Below are 19867 nucleotides of genomic sequence, written 5' to 3'. Positions count from 1 at the left end.
AGCGGCTAGCGGATGGCAGTGGGTGACTATCATTTATTTGGCAAACCGAACAGCCAGCGACCTTGTCTTACCAATGCCCTCTTCTGTGCTTTATTCTATATATCATCGAACCTCTGTTTCAGGAGACTTCAATTGCAGGAAACAGCTCACATTCTATCGCCAGAGGAAAGAGATATTGATAGAGAGCCCACATTAGAACTGTGGTCACTAACGATGCAAAGCAGCAAGCCATAAATCCTCATGAGCTCAGGCGGTGCTGCTTACCATTAACAGGATCCTTCTTCCTCTCCAGTGTAACTAAATAGATGGGAGATTAGTGAAACCAGATAGCTGCTAAATTAAAGAGGGAAAACCGTTCAAGTTACAGAGAGGCGGTTACAAAAACAAGCACAGCAATCAGCAGTGTCAAACTCCTAAAGCAACGATGTGGGTCTCGGTGACCGTGCAGCCTGCTTTTCTGCAGATGAGGGGGCTGACAGGTCATCAAAATTACAGCTGCTCTGCCCCTCTCAGATTCTATCCACAGAAACGAACACTGGTCTAAGTGATAGTTATAAGGATGCCCATTAGAAATGCCACTTAGTGTGCAGGAAAGCTAGATATAGCTGAACTGTCCAACACCAAAAGATTGCCTGTGGGCATTGTATGTAGCCTTTTAAGAGAGCAAGTCTAACCTGGCAATGGTGGCACATGCCTTTAATATCAGTACTCGGGAGACAGAGGCAAGTGGATCTCTGTGAGTTCAAGGCAAGCTTTGCCTACAGAGTAAAAAATATATTTTTTTTAAATGGAGGGGGAAATTATGTAATTATAATCACAAAGTTTATATTAAAAAGAGTTGATGGGACGCACTTTGTTTATTGAGTTTTAGGTTACATGCCAAAATTATTATAAATATCCCATTAAGATGTTGCAAAAAGAGCCAAATAAAATATTCTGTATCAGGGCTGGAGAGACGGCTCAGTGGTTAAGAGCACTGGCTGCTTTTCCAGAGCATCTGGGTTCAATTCCCAGCACCCACATGGCAGCTCTCAATTGTGTGTAACTCCAGTTCCAGAGGATCTGTCACCCTCCTACCAATACACATGGAACAAAATTAAAATTAATTATTAGAAATATTCCTTATCTGGAGAAAATGTGTTGTTAGGATCAGCAGGTTGGCTCATTGAATACCCATTTATTTATTTAAGCCATTTATTAAAACCAGTAGGGATTTTTCCAGATGAACCTAAGCAAATTCCAGGCAATCCTTTTTTACATATGTAATGATTTTGTTTTATTTACATTGGTGTTGTGCCTCTGTATAAGTTGTGTGAAGGTGTCAGATCCCCTAGAACTAGAGTTACAAACAGCTGTGAGCTGCCATGTGGGTGCTGGGATTTGAACCTGGGTCCTCTAGAAGAACAGCCAGTGCCTTTAACCACCAAGCCATCTCTCCAGCCTCTCCCAGACAACCTTTAAGCCTCTATTTAGATGTCTCTTTGTCCTGGAAGTGCACCATGCCCCATCTCCATGTGACCCTGATGATCCCTGTCACTCACAGTAGTCCGAGAGAACTGACTTCTGACAGGTTGTGGGACACATATGCATGTGTGTGCAGGTGTACACACACACACACATACCATAAATACAAGATTTGAGAAAAGAATGTATTGCTAAATGAGAAAAAGCACAGAAAACCTAAAAAGAGAAACGAGTATAGATATTCAACAGAAAACGACTTGATGGTTATTTAAAAGATGATACGACCGGTGCTAAGAAGAGAGAGTTCTGTTTTCTTCTTTTATTGCAAGGGTGTTTTCTAAAATGTCTCTCCTGAAGCATACCCTTTTACCTTAAAGGAAAAGGCGATGTCTTTACGCTGGCCCCATTTAGCCTGTTTAAATGGGCCGGCAACCCTACTCATCACCTTAAAAGTGTGTGTTCGTGGCCTTGCATTTTGCAGCGCTGACGTGCTTCCCCTAGAACCAAAGGGAGACACGAAACCTCTCTGCAAACTCTTTGTAGATTCCCATCTGTGACTTGATAAATATTTGATGCCGTGGCCAGTCAACATCCCTGCATTAGTGAAACTTCTGCCCAGGAGCAAAAAAAACTGCACAGCTCTCAGCAATGAGACTGGAGTAAGTTAAAAAGAGTGGATTCATTAACTACTTCAAAGGCTTTGGTTTTTTTTTTTTTTTTTCCTGGCAATTTTTGTGGACAGGATGATTGGTCCTGCTGTCTGTACCGTGAGGACCACACCACTGCTGTAAGGAGGAGCTTGCTTTCCCCTGTAGCGGCACATTTCCTTCTTTGTGTTCACAGCCCGGGAGCAATTGCAGCGCGGCATCCTCCCCAACCCCACCGAGCCACATATTCCCCTTGGTTAATAAGCTGTGAATATTTATTATAGAGTGAGCCCGGGGTGTGCATGGTAAAATGAAGTCTGGTCCCGATAGCTGATACAGGTTTTAGACGACTGGCTGGACCGTTGTTTCCGCTCCGCCTCTGTGAAGATGATTGGTCCTGTAAAAACCAACACGCTTGGACAAGTAGAGTGGATGGGCTAAATACAGCTGAAGTTGGCTTTAATCCTAAATGCAGGGATTTTTTTCCCCAAGTGAGCCTGAGCAAACTCCCACACAATCTGTAAGCTTTTACCTAGATGTCAGTTCTTCCTGGAAGCCCACCACGATCCATTCCCACCATGCCAGGTTTAGGGCCCCCCCCCATGCATCCCCCGAAAGAGTCTTCCAACTGTAATAGACTCATCTGTCTGTTTCCATCCATTGAGACTGAGTCTTAAGAAGCATATCCTGTTGGTTACTGCATTATGTAATTTGACTTGTAGGATATTCCGAGAAAGTATTTATTGAACTGAGTACACTATTCTCAAAACCACTGCTACAGAAGACTTAGGAGGTTGTGGGACTATAACGCATTGGCTTTCGAGTGTCCTCGAACCTTAGCTCTCCAAGTAAGCAGTAGCCTGGCTTGGTCTACGGACCAAGTTTCTCATCCTTTAAAATAGTTCAAGACAGAGACCTTCAAGTAAGTGAGAAAGTTGAGGGAAATCTCATATGAACAAGGCAGATACTTGGTGAAGTGGGGAGGAAATGGGGCATCCTATCATCTTTGCTCCTTCCCTCCATTTTGTTCTGCTTCTTACCTCCCACCTCCCGCCTTCCCTGCTCTTAGCTGGGGGTCACTGGGCAGTGTAAGGCCCCGCCCTTCAAACAAGGAGTCCAGATGCTGGGGCAAGGATGTCGTGCTCCATGAGGAGGATCAAGACTCTGCTGGAGCATATTTTTTTTAATTATTATTTAAACCTAACATTTTCATATAAAGAATGTAGACCATGGAACAAATTTTTCATGCAATTTTTAGGAGGCACAAAACTTAAACTGATCAGTGTCTCTGGCGTTAGCCCTCTGACTCCTGGAGGTTGAGTTTACTCTTGGTCTGATGGGCTACTTTGGAGGTAGAAATGTTGAGGAAATATGCTGGCTTAATATTGCCATTTGCTTTTGGGTGTGTGTGTGTGTGTGTGTGTGTATGCACGCGTGCTGCAATGGTCTCTTGCTATATACAGCCTGGGTTGGTGTGGAACTTGCTCTACAGCCCTGGCCTGAGATTCGCCATCCTCCTGCCTCAGCCTCCTGAGTGTTGTGATTAGAGGTGTGAGCCGTCATATTATATACGCCTTTATGTATATTTCTATTTTAATGCTTTGTTTTTTAGAGGCTAAGAGGGCTCATGTGAAATCGTAGAACTTGGGAAGACTGGGTGTGACCAGAAGACACATCCTGCGTTTAGTCCTTCACACAGGGTCCCCATTCAGAATGAGTCACTGTTCATTTGATGCAACACAGACCATGTTTAGGCAAGTGCCTTAATCCTTCTAAGCCTCAGTTTCCCCAGGCACAAGAAAATATTGATCCCATGGCTGTGCTATGTGAGCTATTGCCAGACGTGTTATAAGCTACTGTCTAAAAACGGCCTGTCTCACAGCATGGCCTGCTATTGCCCCTCAAATATTACTCCTTGTTAACATCAGTTATAAAATGAGTACACCCAAGTCTGTCTGCCTAGCTCAAATATACAATGAACTTAATGTCAAAATAATTACGAGTTAGAAATGAGCTAGTAAACTATTAAATGTAAATACAGCCCTCTCTTTTACTTGTAAAACAAATGTAAGAGCAATTAACTGAGCTTGTTTTTCCTTCTGAAGGCAGGATTCACTAATTAGCCGAAGCTGGCCTTGAACTCTGGGTTCTCCTGTGCCAGCCTCCTGAGTGCTAGGATTTTCAGATGGGTGATACCACATGAGCAGAACAGATTTATTTTGATTTATTTATTTATTTATTTATTTTTGAGATGTAGTCTCAGTAGGTAGCCCTGTCTGCTCAGAAACTCACAGAGATCCACCTGTCTCTGCTTCCTAGAGACATGTACCCCTATGCATAAGCAATGCAAGCAGCTTTTTACATGACTTAACATTAGCATTTTTTTCCCCAGACAGGGTTTCTCTGTGGCTGTCCCGGACTCACTTTGTAGACCAGGCTGGCCTCAAACTCACAGAGATCCGCCTGCCTCCCTAGTGCTGGGATACAGGCATGTACCACCCAGCCTGGCTGCAGTCTTAGCAAATTTTTAAAAATTCACTTTTATTTATTTGTTTGGTATGTGTGGTGTGGTGTGAGAGCAATGCTTACCATGATCCTATGTGGAGCTCAGAGGACAACTTTCAGATATTGGTCTTTTTCTTCCACAATATGGGTCTTGGGGGTCAAAGTCAGAACACCATGGCTCGGAGGCAGCCACTGCCAACCCTGGAGGCCTCTCTCGGGCGCCCACTAGCAATTTTTAAAGCAGATTGATCTTCAGTGTTTTTCACTCTTACTAGAGTTTTGCAGTTTATTTAAGAAATGACACAGACATTTAGAATTCTATAAATTGGTATACTACTATACATTTATTTCATTAAAATTATATTTCTTGTCAGTGTTAACAAAACTACTATTTATGTTTTTAGAATTCTACACAAATAATGTCTCAAGGAAGGAATGCCAAATTAGACATTCTTTCTTGGTCAGTGAACCCTCTTTTCTGTTTTGCTTTGTTTGTTTGTTCTTAGTTTTATTTATTTATTTATTTATTTGTGGGGTTTTTTTTTTTTGTTTTTTTTTTTTTTTTTTTTGGTTTTTCGAGACAGGGTTTCTCTGTGTAGCCTTGACTGTCCTGGACTCACTTTGTAGTCCAGGCTGGCCTCGAACTCACAGTGATCCACCTGCCTCTGCCTCCCGAGTGCTGGGATTAAAGGCGTGCGCCACCACGCCCGGCTTGTGGGTTTTTTTGAGAGAGGATTTCTCTATGAGTCCTGGACTCATTTTGTAGACCAGGCTGGCCTCAAACTCACAGCGATTCACCTGCCTTTGCCTCCCTCAGTGCTGGGATTAAAGACGTGCACCACTACACCTGGCTCCTTATTTTAAAATTAAATTCATGGTGGAATAAAGCTGATTTCAAGTCAAAAACAATTGTAGCAGAGTTTACATTCAGAAACCAACCACAGGTATCACAAATTTCATTCAATAGTATGGTGTGGCTGGGCAGAATAGTATAAAATGCTATCATATAATTTTTATGATTACATCATACAATCCTTTCACATTGCAATTTTCATCTTCTGAAGGAGAATATATGTTTCTAATAAAAATTAAGTATTTTTAAAAAATAATCTTCTAGGTTGAATTTTTATAAAAACAAAAAACAGAAAGCTATAAATATGTTTCATATTGATTGAAATACCTCTTTAATGGAGCCTATTCTTTGATCTACAGCTGTTGGGTGGAAGAGCAAACTAATACAGCATGGAATTTCCCCCAGAAGATCAATATTAGAGCAATCATATGACTCTACCATCACACTGCTAGTTATGTGTCCAGAGGAAATGAAACCAGCACACCAGAGATGTCCAGGCTGTTGTAACACTATTCACAGTATCCAAGAAACGGAAATAACTGAAGCATCTACAATGAACAGACGGGTAAAGAAGATGTTTGTGTGTACCCACACATACACACACAAGATAGAGCACAATTCTGTCCTAAGAAGAATTAAATCCTTTCATTTGTAGCAACCTGGAATAAACTCAGAACATGAAAGGCCTCACAGTGGTATCCCACACTTTAAGCCCAGCACCCAGGAAGCAGAGACAGATGGATTTATATGAGTCTGAGGCCAGCCTGGTCTACAGTAATGAGTTCCAGGACAGCCAGAGCTACACAGAGAAACCCTATCTTTAAAAAAAAAAAAAAATCTAAAATTTGTCTCATAGAGACTGATAAAAATGTCAGTGTCTTAGTTAGGGCTTTATTGCCATGAAAAGTCAGCATGACCAAGGCAACTCTTTTTTTGTTGCTTTGTTTTGTTTCTTGAGACAGGATTTCTCTGTCTAGTCTTGGCTGTCCTGGGGTCACTTTGTAGACCAGGCTGGCCTGGAACTCACAGAGTTCTGCCTGCCTCAGCCTCCAGGGTGCTGGGATTAAAGGTGTACTCCACCACGCCTATCTCCCAAGGCAACTCTTATAATGGAAACCATGCAATTGGGGCTGGCTTACAGTTTCTGTGGTTTAGTCTACTATCATCATGGTGTGAAGCATGGCAGCCTGCAGGCAGACTAGGAGCTGGAAGAGGAGCTGAGAGTTCTACATCTTGATCTACGAGCAGCAGCAGGAGACTGTGTCCACACAGAGAGTTGCTTGAGCACATGAGAGACCTCAAAGCCCACCCCACAAGGCCACACCTCCTCCAACAAAGCCACACCTCCTCCAACAAGGCCACACCTCCTCATCATAGTACCACTCCCTATGGGCCAAGCATTCCAGCGCATGGGTCTATAGCCGTACCTATTCAAACCACCACCGTCGGTTACCAAAGGTGAAGGACAATAGGTGGAGCTGAGTGATAACTAAGATCCCATGAATACGATGTTGAAATTTCATATGAATAAGAAGCTGGGGGAGGGGCATGGAGAGATGGCTCAGTAATTAAGAGCGCTGGCTGCTCTTCTAGGGGCCCCCCCAAGTCCACTTTCCAGCCCCCATATGGCAACTCAGTCATATGCAACTCCAGTTCCAGGGCCAGTTCCAGGACCTTCTTCTGGTCTCTGCAGACCCCACGCATGCCTATGCCACACGCACATACATTTGTGGAAACACTCACACATAAGAATAAAAATAAAAATTCTTTTTACAAAGTAGCAGCTATGATATGGAGCAACGCAGGAGAGTGTGTGTCTAGGTAGTGACCGTGTGCTTGTCTTACTTAGGGTTTCCATTGCTGAAATGAAACACCATGACCAAAGAGCAAGTTGGGGAGCAGAGGGTTTATTCAGTTGACACTTCCATATTGCTGTTCATTACCAATGGAAGTCAGGACAGGAACCGGGCAGGATCCTAGAGCCAGGAACTGACGCAGAAGCCGTGGCGAGTGCTGCTTACTGGTTTGCTTCCCATGGCTTGCTCATCCTGCTTTCATACAGAATCTAAGCCTACCTTCCCAGAGATCGGACCACCCACAAGCGGCTTGGCCCTCCCCATCAATCACTAATTGAGAAAATGCCTTACAGCTGAATCCTATGGAGGCCTTTCCTCAACTGAGTCTCCCTTTTCTCTGATGGATGACTCTAGCTTGTGTTGAGTTGACACACAAAACCAGCCACTAGTGTGCTGTAACCTCAAAAAGCTAGAAGAATGGATTCTGAGTGTTTCCGCCATAAAGGAATGAAGAAGATGTGCGTGTTTAGTCTGTTGACACAAAGCATACACGTGTGAAATACTTCTTGGTACTTCGCTAATCTACAGTTAGTGTTTTATGTCTCCACTATGTAAATTTTAAAAGTGCTTCTTAAGTAACAAAGTTGTTATCTTTATCAGTAGGACCTGGGTTCAGTTCCTAGCACCCACACCCACATTGGCAGCTCAAAACCAGCTGTAATTCCTGCTGCAGGGCACCCTCATACATGTACACACACACACACACACACACACACACACACACACACACACACACACACCCATTCCTCAGTTTTTATGACTAGATAATTTTCATTGTCCTCTATGAATACTGTGTTGTTGGTCTCACACAAAGCCGAGCTAAATGCGGACAACCTAATGGTATTTTTATAAGGCTCTCATTGTGAGGCGGTGGTGCCCATGAGTGCATTTGTTTCCTTACTGAATGCCTCTCTGATTGTTTGCTATTATTTCAGACTTCTTTTGGGTCCTAGTATTTGTCCCTTACCCCCTTTTTAGTGCAACTAACATTTTCTGTTCTTTAATTAAGAACCCAAGTATTTCCAGCCATGACCCCATCAGTGGGGGGGAAGTGTTGGTGAAGTCAGACAGAGGATTGTGTGACAGCAGCAACAGCATGCTCTGTCTTTCTACTTTAGACTATAAGGAAGTTTCTATCATTTCTCCTTTTGAAATTGTTTTACCATGATATGAAATGGTAGCTTTTCTGCCAGGCTATACAGTGAAAAAATTCAATAGTCAATGATTCAAATCAGCTTGTTCTCCCAGAAACACGCTCCTGAGTTCAGAAAGCTTGAGCAACGTGTCTCCAGGCTCTCCTCAGAAGGCTTGAACACTGCTTTTCCAGGCTCTCCTTCTGATGAGAATTTATGAAGATTGAGAGTTTTCTCTTCCTCCCCCTATTTGCCAATTTTCCTGAGATTTATCTCCAGGTACTGGATCCATCTCGAACCTGCTCCTTCTGAAGTATGAATTAGATATGAAAAAATACCTTTGATTATCTTGTTTGGCTCAGGAAGGAAAGCAGTCATTAGTCAAGAACATAAGGTGAGAGGTGATTCATCTGTCCTGTGGGTCTGATATTATTTTAACTACTTTGCTCAGTGTCTAAATTTTCATTAAATGAAGTTTGTGAGGCTTCCTTATGAATTTTATGTAGGCTATGCTGGGTAGAAGGCTGCTTTCTGTCAAAGTCCACAACTTAAAAGTAGGAGAAGAGCTCACTTTCTAAATATGCTCTGTTTTCTTCTTTTCTGCCTTTATTTTTCTGAGCTCCACCTTCTGGCCTTGTTTATTCTGTTCCAGTCTCTCTTCGTTTCCATCCTCAATGATGCAAAGCAAGGGAAGAGGGGCTGGGGAGGGAGCCGAGTGGGTGACTCGCTGAGAAAGCAGGAGGTCTTGAGGTCAAATCCCAGCACACGCATGAGCAGGTGGCTGTCGCTGTGCACAGGACCATATAACCCAGAACTGAGGGGAGGGACGGAAAAATCCTGGGGCTTGCTGCCAAGCTGCAGACCAAGTGAGAGGCCTTGTCTCAAGGAAATAAGGAGAGTGACAGAGCTGGGTACCCATTGTCCTCCTCCTCTGACTTCTGAGCATGCATGGTGTATGCAACCACACACACACACACACACACACACACACACACACACACTTAAAATATCACACTTAAAGGGATTCAAATCTGAGTATATACCACCAAAATGCATTTGCAGTAAATATTGAGATATCAGAAGTAAGAGTATTTTCAGTCATTAGAACTTCAAGGTTGGTTTTCTTCTAAATCATCTAAAAATATCAATTAGCAATTATACAAGTAACCATTAATGGAAAATGAACACAAACTAAAATTTTAAATAAAAGTAATTGTTTAGTTCTAAATATACTTTTATTAAATATTTTTATAAATATAGATTATTTGCAATTGTTATGCTCAAAACATATCAGTTCCTAATTAAAATAAAATGTAATGTCATTGTGATTGGGTAGGGTTTTTTGTTGTTGTTGTTGTTGTTTTTGTCAACTTGACACAAGCTAGGGTCATTTGGAAAGAGGGAACCTCAGCAGAGAAAATGCCCACTTCTCATTTTTATACCAGGCACTTTTTTTTTTATTGTTGTGCTAAGATACCATGACCAACAAAACTTATAGAAGCGTTTATTGGAGGCTCTCGTATCTGGGGGTGAGTCCATGAGCATCGTGGTGGGGAGAATGGCAGCAGCTAGCGAGCATGGCACTGGAGAAGTAGCTGAGCGCTTAATTCTTGAGACACTTCCATGAGGGAGAGAGAATGAGACAGAGAGAGAAAACACCAACTGGAAATGGTGTGGGCTTTTGAAACCTCATTGCTCATGCCCAAGAGTAACTCACTTCCTCCAAGGCTGTACCTCATAATTTTCCCCAAAAAGTTCTACCAACTTTAGAGCAAACAGTCAAATCTATGAGTGTATGGGAGCCATTCCCACTCAAATCACCATGTGCTCCTACTAGACTGGCCAGCCAGCAGGCAAGCCTGTAAGGCATTTTCTTGATTAATGATTTACATGGAAGAACTCAGCCCAGTGCTGCCCCTGGGCTGATGGTCTTGGATGCTTAAGAAAGCAGGCTAAGCAAGCCATAAAGAGCAATCCAGTAAGCAGCATTTCTCCATGTCCTCTGCTTCCGTTTCTGCTTTCCGTTTCCTGCCTTGACTTCCCTTCTTGATGAGTTATAAGTTGTGAGCGGAAATGAACTCTGCCCTCCCCAAGTTGCTTTGGTCATGGTGTTTCTCACAGCAACAGAATGCAGACTCTGATAGTTATGGTTTATGCTTCCAGCATGCTGTCTATACTGTCTATCAAAACTAAGAGAGGATGCTTAATACTGCAAAATGTTCTTGGGCCACCATGTGCAGCTGACACAGACACTGCATTAATCCGTGAGTGCTTATGGGTCCCCAAATTGGAACGTGAAGAAGCAGGAAAGTGGATGGTCATCACCCCTGGGAAACAATACTTTGTTCTGCAGGAATCTGTAGCATTCATGTCATCTGAGAGGAAGGAGTTGACAGGTTAATTAATTTGTCTTTTCTCCTGCCGAAATGCTGCCACAGCTCAAATTCTCCTACTTAGGACTGTCCTTCTGTGGTGTTGGCAGCAGCCCAAGCCACAGCCATCATGACGTTTGTAGAAAGTCACCTCTTGCTTCCGGGACAGAAAGCCAGAAAGAAAAAGGAAGAAGGCAAGAGCAGCATTTGAGGTGGCCTGAATGGTGTGTGCAGAGAGCCGTGGCTGTACCATGCAATGGGCACCACACACTCTTTACCGAGGCTGTACCATGCAGTGGGCACCACACACTCTTTACCGAGGCTGTACCATGCAGTGGGCACCACACACTCTTTACCGAGGCTGTACCATGCAGTGGGCACCACACACTCTTTACCGAGGCTGTACCATGCAGTGGGCACCACACACTCTTTACCGAGGCTGTACCATGCAGTGGGCACCACACACTCTTTACCGAGGTTGTACCATGCAGTGGGTACCACACACTCTTTATTGAGGCTGTACCATGCAGTGGGCACCACACACTCTTTACTGAGGCTGTACCATGCAGTGGGCACCACACACTCTTTACTATGCTTGCCTTTCCTTGTGAGTTTGTGATGTTGGTGTCTACGCAGACTTCAGGAGGGAGCCTCTTTTCCAGGTCTAAAGGCTGTCCCCAGCTCAGTATAAAGCCCAATGCCACTGACAGGGTAACCCCCATGTCGAGAGTAGGAAGAGGCCCAACCCACAAGTATCCAAATGAACTATGATATAAACATTTTGGTGTTCGTTTTTTTTTAGAAAAATTATATACTCAGCTTTATGTGTGTTTTTTTCTTAATAGATTAGGAAGACTACAATATAAAATCTTTGATGAGCTTCACTTTCACTTATAACATTTTATAACACTTTCCATATTGCTACTAAAATTTGTTGACTTCATCTTATATTATTAAGATCACAACCATTTCATCTTGATTGGCAATTTTTTTCAAGTTTGTCACTATAAAAGTAATATGACAAAAATCCTGTTCAGGTGACTTGATTTCCTCTGTGTGCAAGCTCATGGCTGCTTTTGATCAACTTTAAATAATGTATAAATGTTAGGGCATATGTGTTGATTCATTCTGACTCATACTTTTCATCTTCTGAAGAATTTTCTGAACAATTAAGTTATAGATGATAACTCTACATTAGGGCAGTCTGTCTGGTACCCAAAGCAGGTGAGTATATGAAGGTGTGAGTGCTAACTACCACAGTATTTATAAATTCAGATTGATAAGAAATGTCACATGGAAATATACATTGACATACAGAAATATTTCAAGTATGTTGTACATTATGAGACACAGATAAATACCTCATTATGATACTGTGTGTATGTACTCACATATACAATCCGTGTGGACATTGTTGAGATTCCAGGCATGCACATATATGTGCAACATGTACATGTTGCTGCTCTCGGCCCTGGGAAACAGAAGCCAATCCAGGATGAAGGCATATACCCAATGCCGTATATACCCAATGCCCCTATACCACACAGTCTAGTTGAGACTAGAACTCAGTGAAGCCTCACAGGGCCTTTGACTATAGGAACAACCCTGCAAAAACACCAAAAACCAGAGTGGCCCCAGCTAATGGAGGGGGGGGGCGCTAAAGAAAAGAGTAACAGGAGTCTTTAACATTTCTGTATGTCTTAACTTATTTAAATACTAAAAACAGACTTATGCTATACTTGTCAAAACTTAAAAATTAATAAGAAGTAATCATTCACATAATTAGTTGGAATATGAAATGCCAAAGCCTCTTGGAAACAGCTTGGTCCTTGCTTATGGTGTTAAGTAAACACTTGACACATGACCCAACAAATTATCCTTGTATTTTTATGTAAGAAGAATGAAAACTCCTATCTTCAGAAAATCTGTACATATATAGAGGTGTCATTACAAATATAGTCACAATCTCTAAAATCTGGACGCAATCCATGTTCACTTACAGGTGACCACATATGTAAGTTGTGGTACAATCATGCAGTGAAACCAATACAGTGGTTTACAAAAAAAAAAAAGTAATCATTGCTGATATCGTTACAACATGGCTGAGTGGCTTATGCTGGCTGAAAGATATCTGACACAAAAGATTACTGTGTTAAATAATTCTGTTTTCAGTGGTTCTCAACTTGTGCGTCCAGACCCCCTGGGTTGCATTATAATTCAAACACTAGCAAAATTACAGTTATGATGTAGCAATAAAAATAAATTTATAGTCAGGGGTCACCACAACCTAAGGGTGGTCAAAGGGTCACAGCATTAGGATGGATGAGAACCATCGGTTTATAAGATACTAAGTAAAAGAGAAATGACAAGGTTAAAAAACAGATTAATGCTTATTGGAGGTTGGGAGGGACATTGAATAGAAAAATGCCACAGTTCCCTTTTTGATGCAAATTTTCTACATATTGGTTATGTTGGTGATTATACAGCGGCATATATTTACTCAAACTATTTAATGTTATATATAACAAGACTAACTATAAGCAAAGTCATAAATTGTAGCTTGATCATGGTTATATATAGTCTTTCCCATCTAACAGAATTGATTATACAATGTTGCAGGTTATCATACTGTGTGATAGCGTGTGAAACACAGGCTCTCTCTAGTAGGGCACACAAAGGCAGTTGGAAGGAGGGTCCTGGGAATGAGTGATCAGTGCAAACAGCACTATCCTATGAGCCTAAAAGACTTAATTACTGAGGCAGCTGGGGCTGAACAATCATCTGGACTCTGAAAGTGAATGGCACCAGAATAATCCAAGGAAGCATAAATGCTCCAGTTCAGGGATCTAAATTAGTGTTAAACAATGAATTAACAAATAAGCCAACTTGAAAACTATAGGATATGGTAACAGTAGCAGCAAGGCTTGTAAATCCTTCCAAATCCCCTTTTCCCATAAAAACAAACAAACAAACAAAGAAATGGACAGATTAGGGGATTGGGAGATGGCTCAGTGGGTAAGAGCACTTGTTGTTCCTTGGAGGACCCAGGTTCCATTCCCAACACCCATATGGTTGGTGGCTCACAACCATCTATAACGCCAGTTCCAGGGATTCTAACGTACTCCTCTGACTTCTGAGGACACCAGGCATGCATGCAGTGCTCATCCATGCATGCACACATACATACATACATATATACATACATACATACTCACAGCCACTTACACACACCCTTGGTTTTTTTGAGACAGGGTTTCTCTACATATCCTTGGCTACCTTGGAACTTATTCTGTAGATCAAGCTGGCCTCAAACTCACAGAGGTCTGCCTGCCTCTGCCTCCCAAGTGCTGGGACTAAAGGCGTGTGCCACTATCATTTGGCAAAATATAAGGACAGATTAAACAGCAACATGTATGGCCCAGTGTCAACAATTTAAGGTTAACTCAATGAATAAGGCAGCCCAGGAACCCCCAAATCTGAACACACATATGAAAGCCAACAAAGATAACTGATGATGCACACTGTGTCAGAGTACACAGAAGACAGGAACGTGGTGGAGCTGAGACAGAACAGTGATGGGGCTGGGTCGTCACTGAAAAGCAGTGGAGGGCCGTTAGGGAGCATGACTGAACACTGCAGTGGATACGTGGGTGTGCCGAAGGGAAGGTCTGAAGAAGAGGCAGTCTTGGCTCTGTGGCCCTTCAAAACCAAAAGGCTCCTTTATCTTAAAAAGGCCTCACACTAATGGTAGACAGTGTGTAGAGAGCCAGTTGTAAGACAGGGACCACCTGGGAGAGTAGGAAAGGAAATAGAAGACCCAGGTTAAAGGAGGCGGAGTCTCACACCATACAGTTCTTGTAAGGACCCCAAAAGAGGAAGTGATAGAGTTGTGATGCAGGAAACATTGAAGTTTGCATAAAATTTACAAAAAAAAAAGCCCTCAAATAAGTTGATATAAGAAGAAAAGGAAGCACTAGGCAGAACAGCATTCCAATAAACCAGAAGGAAATGTTTACAAAGATGGGGGGGGGGGCGATATAACTTACTGTTTTAAAATGATCAAGGAAAATGACATTAGAAAAGAAAGGACTCCCTGAGTCAGAATTAGAAACCTCTGAAGGTAAGAAGAACTCACACGTAAAGTTGATGTTAATCATTTTAGAAGTGAAGACTCAAAGAGAAGGAACACAAAAGGGAACAGACGCAGCAGAGAAAGGCTGAACATAAGTGAAAGCTAAGATAAACAGAAGGTAAAGGAAGGCATCGCAACCATCAGAAGCTGAAAAGGATTCCGGCAGCTTCCCACCGAGCTGCACTGCCAAGCCCGAGGGCTCTTCTGGGTTCTAACACAAACCATCCTCCCCTTCCTATCTCTTCTTTGGATAGCCACCCAGATGACCACTGAGTGTGCTTGCCTTAACACTCTGGGCTTTCCCTACTCTTTTCCCTGAAGACTCTCCCTCCCTCCTTCTCTCCACAGCAGCTTGTAGACCTCCATTGCTGCCCCTCGCTCAAAAGGCATGACGGCTTGCTTCATTGTCTCCTGCCTCCTGGAAGCTGCTAAGATTTGTATGATGCCCGTCAAGTTGTTTTCCTACCGAGCTCTGGTAAGTCACCTCTATAGGCTCCTCTGTATACGAACACATGTACTCACACATGTGTAAGTGCATTTGTCAGGGTATAGAAGCCAAAGAACAACTTCAGGTTTTATTCTTCAAGAGACTTGCTTTTGAGACGGTGTCTTTCATTGACCTTGAGCTTCCCCGTTAAGTTAGCCTGGCTGGGCACTGAATCCCAGGGATCCATCTCCTCCTCCCCTGGCCTGAGATTACAAGACAGTGTCACCATGCCTGACTCTCATGGGTTCTGTGGATCAAACTTAGGTCCTTGTACTTTGCAAGACAGCACAGTACTGTCTGAGTTATCTCCCCAGCTAGAAAATTGGAGTTTAAGGTTTTTGTGTTAGATGATAGCATAATTAGTGTTAGGTCTATAATAGTGATGATGATGATGATGATGATGATGATGATGATGATGATGATTCAGTTCTATAAAAGAATGCCCTTGTTTCTTAGGAGATAAGTATAGAAGGACCTCGGACTAACGCTTCAGTGAGTCTCTAATTTCCTCTATTTACAGACTCGCCGGCTAGAGTCTATCCTAGGACCTAAGCGACCTGACCTGAAAAGATGAGGTGACCTGCGTTGGTCAGGATCGTTTGTGCTTCAAGTAACAAGACACCCGCCAGAGTGAAGGCAGCTTAAACTGTAAGGCCACATCATGTAATAGGAAGTCCAAAGGTAAATGGCACCAGGGGTCACCAGCTCCAGGATACAAAACCCTCATCTCCCACATTTTCTGTATCTCCCAGCATCGCCTGTGTTGCAAGTTGCCTACACAACCTTATGTACCAAGTCCTCACATGACATACCCAAAGCAGACGGGAAGGGCATGGGTTAGAAGCCTCTTAGTTTGTCCTCTTGTATCAAGGATGACATCACCCCTCACAAACTCCACCCTCTTAAGAGTTTCCCCATACCTCATGGTCCATACAGCTTAATTATTACTCACCACTTGGGACTATTCACCAGAGCAAAACCAATGAGGGGTGGTTACTGGGAGAGCAGCCAGCCATGTTTTGTATACGAGCTGATCAGGCTCACCTGCTCAGGAATCTACATGGAGAGCCCTAAGTGGCTGTTGCTGTCAGTGGGTAAGCTGCCTCTGCGTGGATGAAAGAGGCTATGACAAGGTCAGGCCAGGTAAACGCCAAGTCTGGGCTCTATCAGCTACCTGTACCCTGATGTTTTCTGCTTACAGTCTTAGTTCCAAGCCACATAGAATGTTTCAAGTAGGACCCCACATTGGCTAGGAACAGAAAATAGTTTTAAAAACCACCACCCTCTCACAGAAGAGGCAGGAGGAGTTATAAATGCACAGGGATGCCTTAAACCACTATCAGCTGAAATGTGGTTGTGCTTTAGAAGGAGTCAAGGGTAGATGGAACTCACACCAAGTGCCTACTTTGTGCCTCTTGCCTGGTTTTTTTATTCTTATAACTGCATGAAGGCAACTCAGTTTACACACACACACACACACACACACACACACACACACACACACACACATATGATTTTTACATTAAAGTTTTGACCTCCACTAGGAACTCATACGGGTAGTTTGTTCCTTGGCCTGAGTTTCAGATTCCCAGGGGAGAGAAACTGAGAGGTGAGGTGAGGTCAGGTGTCCAGTCCAGCAAGTCCACAGGCTTCAAGTGACAAGAGATACAAATGGAGCAAGGAGAGCAAAACTAGATACAAAAAGGTCCCTGATGCCAGGCTGCAACAGTATCCTTAAATGCTCTACAACAGTCTCCTTAAAGTTGCAGTTCAGAGGGTTGGAGAAAAAATTTCTGCCAGGAGATAGTTGCCAATATCTAGAGACATTGTGGCTATTACAGCCTGTCTGTGCTGGCCAGTTTTCTGTCAACTTGACACAAGCTAGAGTCATAGAGGGAAGCCTCAGTTGAGAAAATGCCTCCATATGATTCTTCTATGGGGCATTTTTCTTAATTAGTGGTTGATGAGAGAGGGCCCAGCCCATTGTGGCCGGTGCCATCCCTGTGCTGGTGGTCCTGGTGTCGCATGCCCGCCTTTAATACCACCACTTGGGAAGCAGAGGCAGCCAGATCACTGTAAGTTCCAGGCCAGCATGGTCTACAAAGTGACTATAGGACAGGCAAGGCTACACAGAGAAACCTTGTCTCGAAAAACCAAATCAACCAACCAAAACAAACAAACAATAAAAAAGGCAGACTGAACAAGCCATGGGGAGCAAGCAAGCAAGCCAATAAGCAGCATCCCTCTGTGGCCTCTGCATCAGCTCCTGCTTCCAGGATCCTGCCCTGTTTGAGTTCCTGTTCTGACTGCCTTCAATGATGAACTGTGTGATGTTGAAGCCAAATAAACCCTTTCCTCTCCAACTTGCTTTTGGTCATGGTGCTTCATCAGAATGATAGTAACCCTAAGACACTTGGTAGAGACCAGAGATGTCATGAGCAATTTATAACTCTCCCATATTGTTATGCCTAGCTCAAAATGTCGGCAGAGCTAAGGTCGACAATCCCCACAGCCCACTCTTTATCTGTAGTACTGAGGATTGAACTTGGTGCCTTGTGCTCTTTCAGTCAAATGTAGCACCTCTACTCACAGAACACTGGCCTGTGTCCAACACACATAGGAGTCGAAGGATGTGCTAGCAGGGGGTATATGAAGGCACCACTGTAGGTAGTGCAGACATCCTCTGTCTGCGGATCCACGTGCAGTGTGAACTCAGTGAAAGTTCCCAGACAGCCCATAAAGGCAAGAGACTTAGAGCCGGGAGTGGTGGCGCAGGCCTGAAATCCCAGCACTCAGGAGGCAGAGGCAGGAGGATCTCTGTGAGTTCCAGGCCAGCCTGATCTACAAAGTGAGTCCTGGACAGCCAAGGCTACACAGAGAAACTGTCTCGAAATCCCCGCCCCCAGAAAGCAAGCAAGCAAGCCAGACAGACAGACAGACAGACAGGGGACTTAGACTTTGAAGTCCTCGACCTGAGGGAGCAGGAATTCAAGATGTTGAGAGAGAGAGAGAGAGAGAGAGAGAGAGAGAGAGAGAGAGAGAGAGAGAGAGAGAGAGAGAGAAATAAGCAGAGCCAGATGCTGAGAGGGCACCAAAGCAGACACACAGCTTGTTCTTACTGGTACTGAAACACAGCCAGCCAGCAGCATAACTGGTACCAGCTCCTCCCACAAGCCATAAGGGAGAGCTGTAAATCCCTAAGTCTTAACAGCTGTGGACTATGGAATACGCCTCTCCTCCCCCTCCTGGCTTGCTAGGCAGGCAGGTACAGGCTTCAGGCCTTTGGGCTGCTTTTTTTTTTTTTTTTGCTTTTTTTTTTTTTTGGCTTAAGCTATATAACATCTGCCTTTGTTTCTTTTTTCTTTTCTTTTTTCTCACATAAGAATACACTCTTTTATTATTTTTTTTCTTCCAACTACTTCTAGTTTTGAAACTGGAAGTTTCAAAAAAATCCCTGAACAAGAGTTTATTAGAAACTAGATCCAGACTTTTTCCCTTGAATTATAACACAAAGACTCATTGAGGAAAGAGGAGATAAAAGCTGCCTTTGTTTCTTAAGGGTACATTTGCAGCTTGAACTCAAAACAAACAAACAAACAAACAACAAACACCCAGAAATGCCTTGTGTAAGCTTTTAAGTAGTTCATAATGACGACTGCTCCGTGAGTAAGGGAGAGGGAAGAATCTGCATGAGTGAATATGTTCCTTAAATTTCTGATGAACTCAAGCTTGCTCTTTGACAAAGAGTAAGATTTAAGAATTAAATTTTGAGAGTAATGCCGGACGTTAGATAATTCAGGGTCTCTGCTGCCCTCTACTGATTATAATGAGAACTGCAGGTGGTTTTCTAGACTTTTCTCCAGAGCCTTGTGCTGTTGTGAGGCAGACATGGTAATTGTGCATGAGTTCTCTCTTTCAGTGGTACTTGCATTCTAGCTCACGATGCAGGCAGGAAAATTTTAATGGTGTCTAGAGTGCCCTCGAGTGGAAAGAAGGCTACTCAAGGTGAATCTGCAGACTGAGATGGAAGGATCGCTGAAAGCCCTGTGCTCTGAGCCTGGGCCAAGAGCCTTCCAGGAGTTAGAGAAATGCACGGAGACTCCAGAGACAGAAGAGAACAGAGTGATCCCAGAAGTCACAACCGGAGCCAAAGGAAATGAGAAAGAAAGACTATGGAGAGGTGGGCAGGATGCCAGCCACCACAGAAGACCCACCACACATGGGAGCATGGGTTTTATTCTAGATAAATCTCTTTTATTCAGAAGCAGCTTTCAAACAGTTGCTATATTTTCATTTGGGGGTGGCGTTCAAGAAAGAGTTTTTCTGTGTATCTTGAGTGTCCCAACTCACTCTATGGTAGAGGCTGGCCTGGAACTCACAAAGATCCTCCTGCCTCTGCCTCCCAAGTGCTGGTATTA

The sequence above is a fragment of the Acomys minous genome, assembly GCF_964271855.1.
Source record: "Acomys minous genome assembly, chromosome: 4".
Lineage (NCBI taxonomy): Eukaryota > Metazoa > Chordata > Mammalia > Rodentia > Muridae > Acomys > Acomys minous.
Note: the sequence above shows the minus strand (reverse complement) of the source record.